General features: G+C 37.9%; 1 pseudogene; it reads left to right on the top strand.

Moving 5' to 3' along the window:
- Window positions 1-13,322, top strand: part of LOC133630535 (NEDD4-like E3 ubiquitin-protein ligase WWP1) — a 79,085-nt pseudogene that overhangs the window by 10,351 nt on the left and 55,412 nt on the right.

Here is a 13,322-nt window from a genome sequence, read left to right as displayed (position 1 = left end):
GACTCTAACCAGGAGGACATTTGACTTGGATACACAGACGCCTGTAGAGAACTGGGACAACACAGACTCTTACCAGGATTACTTTGATTTGGATGACAAAGACGCAGACGTGCTACTGTGAGTATGCAGCTTTGGCTTTTTTTTGCGTATGTACGTAACTTTTTTAAAATATATAAGCTTTATGAACCTTGGGTTAGGTGAACGGTCTTTTGGGCTGAGTGATTGTGTGTGTTGATCATGTGTTTGAATTGTATTGGCGTGTTCTATGGAGCTAGGAGCTAGCAGAGGAGCTAGGAGTTAGCATAACAAACACGCAGGTGTTATTATGCAGGATTAATTTGTGGCATATTAAATATAAGCCTGGTTGTGTTGTGGCTAATAGAGTATATATATGTCTTGTGTTTATTTACTGTTGTAGTCATTCCCAGCTGAATATCAGGTACCGTGAGTATGCAGCCTTGGCTGCTAAACATTCGATAACTTGACCGTATGTGCGCGTCACGTACGTAACTTTTTAATAATATATAAGCTTTATGAACCTTGGGTTAGGTAAACGGTCTTTTGGGCTGAGTGATTGTGTGTGTTGATCAGGTGTTTGAATTGTATTGGCGTGTTCTATGGAGCTAGGAGCTAGCAGAGGAGCTAGGAGCTAGCATAACAAACACGCAGGTGTTTTTATGCAGGATTAATTTGTGGCATATTAAATATAAGCCTGGTTGTGTTGTGGCTAATAGAGTATATATATGTCTTGTGTTTATTTACTGTTGTAGTCATTCCCAGCTGAATATCAGGTCACCCCCGGCTCTCACAGCATCTTCCCTATCTGAATAGCTTCAACTCCCCACTAGTCCTTCACTTGCACTTTACTCATCCACAAATCTTTCATCCTCGCTCAAATTAATGGGGAAATTGTCGCTTTCTCGGTCCGAATCTCTCTCACTTCATGCGGCCATCATTGTAAACAATAGGGAACTTTGCGTATATGTTCAACTGACTACGTCACGCTACTTCCGGTAGGGGCAAGCCTTTTTTTTATCAGATACCAAAAGTTGCAATCTTTATCGTCGTTGTTCTATACTAAATCCTTTCAGCAAAAATATGGCAATATCGCGAAATGATCAAGTATGACACATAGAATAGATCTGCTATCCCCGTTTAAATAAAAAAAATTCATTTCAGTAGGCCTTTAATGATAGGTGGGTTTATTTACTATGATGTCTGTATCTTTAATTGTTTTTGTGGTGTTTTGCTAGTGGCTAAACTAGCATGTTGCGATACTGTATACATGTTATCACGTCTGCACTGAGCTGATACCTCCGCCTTAAATGCTCTTGCATCACAGACGTACTGCCACTAAAAACCAATGTCTGCTTTCTTAAATGGAGCAAATTACCGTAATTTCCGGACTATAAGCCGCTACTTTTTCCCCTCGTTCTGGTCCCTGCGGCTTATACAAGGGTGCGGCTTATTTACGGCCTGTTCTTCGCCGACACCGACGAAGAGGATTTCGGTGGTTTTAGTACGCAGGAGGAAGACGATGACACAATGATTAAAGACTGACTTTTATGGTTATTTTGATAACGTACAGGCGAGCACTTTGTATTACTTTGCACCGTTGTATTATTTGTACTCTGCACGAATGCTGTTCGCCATGTCAAAGATGTGAAAGTTTGATTGAATGATTGAAAGATTTGTTAATAGATGGGACGCTTTGCGTTCCCAAACAGTCATCTCTGTCCCGACAATCCCCTCCGTGGTAGCAGGAACCCCTATATACTACGCTAATTACACATCAAAACCCTGCGGCTTATAGTCGGGTGCGGCTTATATATGGAGCAACCTGTATTTTCCCCTAAATTTAGCTGGTGCGGCTTATAGTCAGGTGCGGCTTATAGTCCGGAAATTACGGTAGTGGTGTCTTTGATGTGTTAAGTTGTCACTTACTGTGTTTGTTCCTCTTACTGTTGCTCAACTTGTAGCGGCCAGGCTGACACGTGCGAGCAAGGACCTCCCTCACCAACTATTATTGATAAATGCATTTTTCTGCAACAAATGTAATTAAAAATGAGGTGCGTTCAAGAGACGCAAGGAGAGTGACTTGACTGCGTCTTTCCGATATTAAAGAGCAACTCTACAACTTGTCATTTTCTTTAAAGAGATTAAATTGCTTTATCTTACTGACACAATGGTTTATCATTTGTCTTTTTAAGTTCACACGTTTACAATTCTTGGATTTCCCACGGAGGAGCGATCGCATTAATTGAATGATTAAAATCGTGAATGTACTCTCAAAGGAACTGGGCATGCTGGGGGTTTTGACTATGTGGATTATTTAGTTTTTTTAATTTGATTTCTATTAACAGTAGTTGGTGATGAGTGATCTTAGTACTTTTGCAAAGTTAGAGTACAACTAGAGGCAATGTTTAACTGATGTGCACTATAGAAGACTGTTGTCATTGTGGTATGTGCTAAGTGTCTGCATGTGTATCTGCGTCTGTTTGAAGGTTTCCCACTGTGGTGTAGGACATGGCCACTGCCTCGCTGAGAGGGGAGTCCAGCCATGACCACAGAGGAACATCACAGCTCCATGCAGTTGGTACGTCCACATATCAATGTCTTATGCGCTGAATAAAATATGCCGTATCACAGCTTGTGGAGGGTATAATCACTGAGTTTATGTAACTGAATTTTTATTTTTATTTTTACATCAAATTATTTTATTTTCATTGAAAAAACACTGTTAGCAAAATGCATTTGTTTTGAAATTCAGTGGAATAAATTTCAGTGCTGATAAATGAGCCGCTTCAAAAAGCAGGACTCACTTCTGGTAAATTAAGAGTAAAGCAATCCATCCTGTCTCAGAACTACTTTCTTTGAACTACCAGTTCATGGTTTGCACATCTTTAGTAGGAACACTTCTACATTTTGCACATCTTTAGTACGAACACATCTACATTTTGCACATTTTTAGTAGGAACACTTCTACATTTTGCACATCTTTATAGTAGGAACACATCTACATTTTGCACATCTTCAGTAGGAACACATCTACATTTTGCACATCTTTATAGTAGGAACACATCTACATATTGCACATCTTTAGTAGGAACACATCTACATATTGCACATATTTAGTAGGAACACATCTACATTTTGCACAACTTTAGTAGGAACACTTCTACATTTTGCACATCTTTAGTAGGAACACATCTACATATTGCACATCTTTAGTAGGAACACATCTACATATTGCACATATTTAGTACGAACACATCTACATTTTGCACAACTTTAGTAGGAACACTTCTACATTTTGCACATCTTTAGTAGGAACACATCTACATATTGCACATCTTTAGTAGGAACACATCTACATTTTGCACATCTTTAGTACGAACACATCTACATTTTGCACATCTTCAGTAGGAACACATCTACATTTTGCACATCTTTATAGTAGGAACATCTACATTTTGCACATGTTTAGTAGGAACACATCTACATTTTGCACATCTTTAGTATGAACACATCTACATTTTGCACATCTTTATAGTAGGAACATCTACATTTTGCACATATTTAGTAGGAACACATCTACATTTTGCACATCTTTAGTAGGAACACATCTACATTTTGCACATCTTTATGGTAGGAACACATCTACATTTTGCACATCTTTATAGTAGGAACACATCTACATTTTGCACATCTTTATAGTAGGAACATATCTACATTTTGCACATCTTTAGTAGGAACACATCTACATTTTGCACATCTTTATAGTAGGAACATCTACATTTTGCACATCTTTAGTAGGAACACATCTACATTTTGCACATCTTTATAGTAGGAACACATCTACATTTTGCACATCCTTATAGTAGGAACACATCTACATTTTGCACATCTTTATAGTAGGAACACATCTACATTTTGCACATCTTTAGTATGAACACATCTACATTTTGCACATCTTTATAGTAGGAACATCTACATTTTGCACATCTTTAGTAGGAACACATCTACATTTTGCACATCTTTAGTAGGAACACATCTACATTTTGCACATCTTTATAGTAGGAACACATCTACATTTTGCACATCTTTATAGTAGGAACACATCTACATTTTGCACATCTTTATAGTAGGAACACATCTACATTTTGCACATCTTTAGTAGGAACACATCTACATTTTGCACATCTTTATAGTAGGAACATCTACATTTTGCACATCTTTAGTAGGAACACATCTACATATTGCACATATTTAGTAGGAACACATCTACATTTTGCACAACTTTAGTAGGAACACTTCTACATTTTGCACATCTTTAGTAGGAACACATCTACATATTGCACATCTTTAGTAGGAACACATCTACATATTGCACATATTTAGTACGAACACATCTACATTTTGCACAACTTTAGTAGGAACACTTCTACATTTTGCACATCTTTAGTAGGAACACATCTACATATTGCACATCTTTAGTAGGAACACATCTACATTTTGCACATCTTTAGTACGAACACATCTACATTTTGCACATCTTCAGTAGGAACACATCTACATTTTGCACATCTTTATAGTAGGAACATCTACATTTTGCACATGTTTAGTAGGAACACATCTACATTTTGCACATCTTTAGTATGAACACATCTACATTTTGCACATCTTTATAGTAGGAACATCTACATTTTGCACATATTTAGTAGGAACACATCTACATTTTGCACATCTTTAGTAGGAACACATCTACATTTTGCACATCTTTATGGTAGGAACACATCTACATTTTGCACATCTTTATAGTAGGAACACATCTACATTTTGCACATCTTTATAGTAGGAACATCTACATTTTGCACATCTTTAGTAGGAACACATCTACATTTTGCACATCTTTATAGTAGGAACATCTACATTTTGCACATCTTTAGTAGGAACACATCTACATTTTGCACATCTTTATAGTAGGAACACATCTACATTTTGCACATCTTTAGTATGAACACATCTACATTTTGCACATCTTTATAGTAGGAACATCTACATTTTGCACATCTTTAGTAGGAACACATCTACATTTTGCACATCTTTAGTAGGAACACATCTACATTTTGCACATCTTTATAGTAGGAACACATCTACATTTTGCACATCTTTATAGTAGGAACACATCTACATTTTGCACATCTTTATAGTAGGAACACATCTACATTTTGCACATCTTTAGTAGGAACACATCTACATTTTGCACATCTTTATAGTAGGAACATCTACATTTTGCACATCTTTAGTAGGAACACATCTACATTTTGCACATCTTTAGTATGAACACATCTACATTTTGCACATCTTTATAGTAGGAACATCTACATTTTGCACATCTTTAGTAGGAACACATCTACATTTTGCACATCTTTAGTAGGAACACATCTACATTTTGCACATCTTTATAGTAGGAACACATCTACATTTTGCACATCTTTATAGTAGGGACACATCTACATTTTTTAGTAGGAACACATCTACATATTGCACATCTTTAGTAGGAACCTCCCTGTGGCTCATTCATCTTTTGTATTCATATGGAACGATTGCTACAATACCACTTAATGTGTCCCCTTTAATTGATGTGTTATCTTGTCATGTAATTGTCAAACTACCTCTGTCTTTTTTTCCATAACCAGTTTCCTGTGCCAAAATCAAGAGGAAGAAAAGCTTGTTTGGCGCTCCCATCTACGTGGAGGTGACAGTAGACGGGGAGACGCGACGCACAGCCAAGTGCCACAGCTCCTCTAATCCACAATGGGATGAAAGACTCACTCTGTAAGAAGCATCTTTTCCTGCTCTGTGTCTGCATCAGATAGTTCTGTTTGTCTTGCATGAAACGTTACATCAGTATTCTCATGTTATATGTCTATTCTGCCTACCTTTCCACCCTGGCTAATCAACACATTACAATGGGACTGTCTGTAAATGTAGCTGGTGGTTACAACTCCATACAGTAGGTGGTGGTATGCCTGCTAACTCCAACTACTTACCACACCTAATACACACCTCATGTATCAAGACTTGCATGGATTACGACAAAAAGATGGCGTGCGCTCAAATACAGAAAATGTACCCACAAAAAAAATTCAGATGTGCAAATTTTTTTGGTACATCCCAATTATTGTGGGTTCCAGCACCCATTTTGTAGTGGCTCGCCACTCCTTATATACAGCCAATTTAGATACGCAAATCATATTTAAATTAAATCTGCCCTTAGCATGCAATTTATAGTAGTATCTGTCATTTTAAACGCCACTCATTTGGTCAAAGTCCCGAGGAGCAGTTTGTTAAAGTACCAGCCCTTTTTCCCCCCGAAAAATGGAAGACGAAAACCAAGATGGCCGACTTCCTGTTTATCAGATATGGGTTCCTAAGACTAATGTGTGTCATGATAGACATCTCCTGCGATATTCGTGTCGATACGTGAAACCAGTTGGAGGGGAAATGTTGTTCTAATTTTAAAGGTGGGGCTAGAGAGCAGCACCTTTTAGTATGTATTAGTGGCCAGCGAGAAGGTATATTTTGACATGAGGTCACAACTGAGGGGGTGTGGCTACAGGATAGAGTTGTCAAATGTTACATTGAGTTCTTTGCATGCATGTTGTATCATTTTACATTACAATGATGATGATGTTAGTGAAGGAAGCTTTAAACACTGTGGTACATTACAAGGGACATGTACGTGTCAAAAAGACAGCCAGAGGTTGGTAGGTGAGAATAAATCTGAAGGTCAAATATAGTGTTAAATGCACCCAATTGCAGGAAATGTAATCTTCATTTTCTACATTTTCTCTCGGAGTTTGTGCGGCAGCACTTTGTGCCGATAGAAGTTTTCCGGGTGCTCACATGCCGTAATGTTGGCCTGTTGAATGGGAATTCATTGTGCCGATAATTGTTTGTGTGTCCATCAATCAGTCTGAGGAGTAATTGTTTGATATTTCTTTATTTAAGCAGTTATCCATCATCACCTCTGAGTGTCTCCTTAGTGTGTAGAAATGTGTATGACAGCCATAAAGTTGGCAGAAGCCAACACACATTTCCAGCTTCTTTTTAAAAAATCCAGCCAAATGCACCATTTTTTTCTGCACTGTAAAGTACACATTTGAATGATTGATAAAAGTCTAAAGATAAAACTGTTTTGTATGAGATACAAAAGAATAGAATGTACTACAAACAACTATTGCATTTTGATGAAGTCATGTCTTACTTTGGTGGACTTCTCCATCGTGTAACAATAGTCATTGTTGTTGTTGTTGTTTACGTTGCACACGGATGTCTTTGACAGCAAGTGACATGTATGTCTGTGTACTTTGAGGAATAAAAAGCTCAATCGTGCATTTTGTTGAGTCAGGAGACAAACCAAAATGAAACACTTGGGGCACACCATTGGCAGCTTCTCCATATTTTCATGAATAAATGTTTGCCTTTTAATGTCTTGGCTGGTTCACAGACTGACCGTCAGATCGCTCTAATGGTTTGAGGGCAGGGTTCTGTCACTGGGGAATGTTTTGGGCTTGATCTTACAGGGTTCATTCTGCAATAATGACACCAACTAGCGGTGGGGAGGCTCGTAACTCCAGTTTATGCTGGCATTTTAAAGCACAAGAAGAAGCTAACATGTCAAAATACTTGTTACTTGTAAATGGAGGTACCACTGTATTGCTGTGGGCCTCACCCCCATCTCACACTTCTCTTTTGGGACATTTAAAACCACAAAGAAGCAACAAAAGATAGTTATTTGTTATTCCTCAACATATTTGTTTTGCTTTTCCTGTTTGACTCACTCACTTTTTGCATGATGATTCCTCTCTTAGTGTACATTACAATGACACAGCCCTCCTCCCCAACATAATGCTACTAATCAAATGCAGTCCTGTAGGAAACAGTTTTTTTTTTTAACTTCAGCCCACTCAAGTCAACAAATGAACTATGTTAGCGGCTTCAGTGTAATTTGTTTCTGTGTTCCTGACCCATCAGGAATGTAACAGCACGCAGCCAGGTGGACTTTAAAGTCTGGAGTCACCGCACCCTGAAAGCAGATGCCCTGCTTGGCAAAGCCACACTGGACCTGATGCAAGCCTTGGAGCAGCATGAAAGGAAATGTAGGAATACAAGTTACCTTCCAAGTCCACTTTTAGTCTGAATTGGGATCTTATATCGAAGCTCATTCTCAGCTCAGTCATACAGCACACAGAACATTGGAGGACATCAAATACTCTTGCAAGGTTTTGTGCAGCCGATTCCGATCATTCCTGAGTAGGGATGATGTTTGATAAGGAATTATCGAGTTCGAGCCTATTATCGAATCCTCTTATCGAACCGATTCCTTATCGATTCTCTTATGGAGTCCAGATAGGTTGTTGTATATGGAAAAAAACACACAATATTTGGTTTAACAAAAGCTCACTTTTATTATATAATAAAAAAATAAAATCTAATAAATAAATAAATATTAACTGTTACCCACCTAAAAAATAAAATAAAATAAATAAATATTGACTGTTGTTACCCAAAATATATTAAGTGGGATTTTTCAGAGAAACAAATATATACAGTAACACAAAAACAAGCTGTCTCTGTGATCACTATAGGTGTATAAATAATAATATAGTGTTAAATAAAATCAGTCCCTTGGGCACAAAACTGAAAATAATACAGCTCTCCAAAAAGTGCACTTCTGCTGCTATTTGACATAACTGTTTGTTATGATGCTTTGACATTTTTGCACTTTATTTCTTTATTGAAAGAAAATTCTATGAAGAGAAAAGTTGTTTGCAAATGTGGTTACAATGCTAAAAAATGAAAAGTTAAAGCTAAAAAAAGAAATACACTTTATTGAGTTAACATTATTTCTTTATGGGGGAAAAATGTTATGAGCTAGAGAATATAACAACTACACTACCCAGCATGCAACGGGAGTGACGAGCATGCGCGGTAGCCCCGAAAAGTGTTGCATGTTGCCACGCTGTGAAAGTAAACGTCAAGAACTCAGCCAACACGCCTCGTCTGCATTATTTATAATTAGACAGACAACACATCTACAGTGTGATTTTGTTTTGTTTACAAGGAAAGAAAACCAAAAGTTAAAAAAGGGAGATATGTTGTATATATATGTATGTGCTGCGGTTGTTTTAAGAAGGTTGCGACAGCTGCCGTAAAGGAGGTGCGTTGCTAGCCTGGTTGCTATGTTTCCAGTTGGCCGTAAAAGTGTTGGTCATGTGTTTGTACCCTGCTAAAATCTCTCAGTAAAGTTATTCGATGGATTATAGCTTTTGTTTTGAACTTTATTACACCTTGGAGCGCTTTTTCCCGTCCATTGTTTTCCTGCTTTCGCTATCTGCGCCTAATGACTGAGCTACGTGACGTCATTTATTGTGATGTCCCACGGAGCATTTCTGGTCGGGACGGGATTCGAATAAAGAATCAACTCTTTTCCTTTACTATAGTGGTCTCGATAACGGGTACCGGTTCTCAAAAAGGGATTCGAGTCCGAGGACTCGGTTCTTTTCTTATCAAACAACCGGGAAAACCGGTTTCGAGTATCATCCCTATTCCTGAGTGAAATAGGCCGATAATTACTTGTCTTATCTGTAAGTTGTTCAATGTATTTATGGTGAGTGCTAAAAAAATATCGACACAATTTTGGAACTAATTTCTTATTCTCTTTTGTTACAATTGTACCAGTGAAACAGTCAAAGTACACAAAAAATACAACACACCCCACTTTTAAATCGTTGTATTTTTGCCCTCAAAGAGCTCCTGTTTGTTGAGGTTGTAAACAATTACAAAATATTTTGAGAAGGTAAGAATCTTGACCTCATCACTCTTTAGCGCATCATGTACTGAGACTGCTTGGTATCGACACCACCACTTTATGGATGGATCTGCCCTCTCCTTGCATCAGTGCTGACACCAACAGTTGCTATTAGATCATCCGCTCTCTAGAGTCGTATTCATCTACTAGTTAATTAACCGTTATTACCTGCTTACTTTCTGCAGTTCCATCTACATTTCATAAACTCACCACTTATTTCTTAGTGTTGTTTAAAGCTAGTTTGTGGTTAGCTTAACTATTAGCATGCTTGCTATCGGTGTGTAACATGTTTAGCCTCTTCCTCCAGTGTTAATAATAATTACGATACTAAGAAATGCCGTTTATTTCCCATCATGGAGGTGACTATTATCAGTTTAGGGGGGCGGCTCCACACAGTGTATGGAGACACATAATTAGCTCCTAGCTGCTTGTTGAATAAATACAGTAAATACCTCCTTGTCATCCCAGATCTCCTTGTAACAACACAATCATTGACCCCTTTAGCATTCATGAGCGTCACTAATCTCTATTTTTAATTAGGGTCGTGATGTCAAGCAGTTGGGAAGAAATGGGTGACTAATATTGGTGGTTGTTTTATCCTCTCTCATATGAAGCCTACTTGGATGAGAGGTGAAATGAACGATGGATTGAATGCCCTGAGAATACAATGACCTGGATGAACGACAACGTCAATGGCGCTCCTCTGAGCTTTTTATGATGTTCTGTCGGGTTCAAACACCGAACTATCTATTACACAAGACAAGAAGAAGGAATCAGGCAGAAACAGAGTTGAATTTTACTCATGAGGAAAGACGTATTGGGCTATACACTCAGTTACAGTTCCACCCTACGCTCTAAGGTACAGCCCACGTGCTCCTCTATTTATTCGGGAGGTCCCTAGTTAACATCACTGAGGCTGCTTCTGAAGAGAGGGGTAATGCAAGCAGCCCCAGTAGACACAATACATGATTATTCAGAATGGAAATGTGCTGACACTCGTGATTTCGCCCTGTCTCTGTTTTGTCTGCGTTGAGGTACTCGATGTCCGTCCTTGGCTGTCAGCAGGCAGGGTCTGGATATAAACTGCTGACACGAGACAACTCGCACAGCAAGATTACAAGTTGTGCCTTTGCACAGATAGAAAAGTACAACTTCAGCACAATTGATAATAACTACAGCAACAGCCTTTAAGCATAAGTGTTGTGTGATAACTTATACATAATTATTCTAACATGTTCATTTTCACTTCCACGGTGATTACTTTTTTTCGTTGGCACATTGCTGTTAGGGGAACAAAATGAAGTGTAAAAAGTCAACTAAAAAGCAACCTTACTGTATTTTCTGCAGTGTAGCTGTTGCCATCCAAGCAGATACTGTATCCTTTCGCCACACATGCTTTAAATAGTTTTCCAGCAAATCTCAACAGACTAAAATTACGGTTTTAATTAATTTTGAGTGCGCGTTCATAATGTCATAACTTGGAAAGGTCTTAAACCGAGGACCACCTGTGTACAAACACAATGTGACCTTACCTTAATTACACTAAATATTGCTTCTTATATCAGTGTTTCCCATAAACTGCCAAGACACCTGTGGCGGTATGGGCGTGGTCACCATGACATCATCGAGTAATTTGCATAATTTACTACAATGATATGATTTTCTCTAAAAAGGCTCATAAAATGTATACTTACTAATTAATAATAACAGTTTTGTTTTAAACGTCCATCCATCCATCCATTTTACAATATAATTACAACACTTTAAGTACATATTTATATACAGATTTGAACAATAAGTTATTCACTGAAATATATTTATTAATTGTGGTTCTTACAAATAATATATCTTATAAAATATAAAAGTTAAATGTCTATTAAAGCTCTGCCCCTTTAATTAGTGCATACTAAATAATTTAACTTCAGCCTACTACTACAACCATATTATTTACCAGCAACATAATAATTTCTCTCTTTCTATCCCCTCCTGCTCCGGCCCGGCTGCACCAAATGATAATATAAATACATTTAATAAAGTCAAATACAAATAAGGCAACAAGAGAAGTATCCTACAGCCGATATGGGCATCTACATCAACTATATGATTTGACTGAGAAGCTGGACAGGACAAAAAAAAAAAAAAGCCGAAAAATCTATTTGTGGCGGACGTAATTCTTTCGTGGCGGGCCGCCACAAATAAATGAATGTGTGGGAAACACTGTATATTATATTCTCAACACATTTTCTTTCCCCCCCAGTGGAGAATGTGAAAGAGGTGCTGAAGCTGAGTGTGACTCACAAGGGAGTTGTGGTGCCTGCAGGAGAACTTACAGTCTACTTGGATGGACTTACCGACAGTGACCAACATGAATTGGCACCACTGACCAATGGAAATGCAGAAAATGGCACCAGTAAGTTCAATGTTCAGTTAAATTTGTTAATAAGATGTGCAAAGTGGGCTATTTCTCAAACAATATAACACTTTTCAACTGGGAAAGAGCAAATAGCAACTATTTTGGAGAAGGTAGAAAGCCCAAAAAAGTGTGAAAGGGGGTTGAATCCATAATTGGCGGATGATAATATTAATTAGGAGTCCACGATAAATATTGGACCGATAATTAGTAGAATGTAGTCACATGAATACATTTGATATATAAAAAAATAGCTCCGATAAACAATTTTTTAAAAAACATTGAGGCGAGATGACCTATACTGAGGGCTCCTGTTGTGAGGTCCTGGTAAACAAACAGTCATGTGGGACATCTTCAATGTTTCAGAGGAAGACGTTCACTTACTATTTGCAGCAAATGTTTTGCAAACATGCCACGAGAAAGGAAAAAACATTCAACTTCAACACATCGAATCCCATCAACCACCATAAAGCCTAAAAGACGCAAAGAAAGGACAGGGGCTTGTTCCTATGGCCGCAACATTTGCAAAGTGCTAAAGTCTGCCAGCTACGACCCGAGTGCTGAAGCCATCTTACATGGAAGTGGTGGTGCTGGACAACATCTTTAAATGTACTGGCTTTTGTTAGGACAAATCTGCAGGTACAGTTTGTCAAATCCTTGGAGTCTTTTTTTTTTTTTTTTTTTTTACCTCCAAGTGTGCACAAACTACAGTTGAATCTAAATGTTAAACAAGAATGCGTATAAATAAGGTGTTAGTCTTAAAACGCAGGAAGTTATCTGCTTGAAATAAAATAGTGCACCCCTAAAAACAGTATTGGGGATGATGATGATTGATTTTATATCAAACATTTAAAGGCCTACTGAAATGACATTTTTTTATTTAAACGGGGATAGCAGATGTATTCTATGTGTCATACTTGATCATTTCGCGATATTGCCATATTTTTGCTAAAAGGATGTAGTAGAGAACAACGACGATAAAGATCGCAACTTTTGGTATCTGACAAAAAAAAGGCTTGCCCCTACCGGAAG

Source organism: Entelurus aequoreus, linkage group LG15 (genome assembly GCF_033978785.1).
Source record: "Entelurus aequoreus isolate RoL-2023_Sb linkage group LG15, RoL_Eaeq_v1.1, whole genome shotgun sequence".
Classification (NCBI taxonomy): domain Eukaryota; kingdom Metazoa; phylum Chordata; class Actinopteri; order Syngnathiformes; family Syngnathidae; genus Entelurus; species Entelurus aequoreus.
This window is presented reverse-complemented; position numbering and strand designations above follow the sequence as displayed.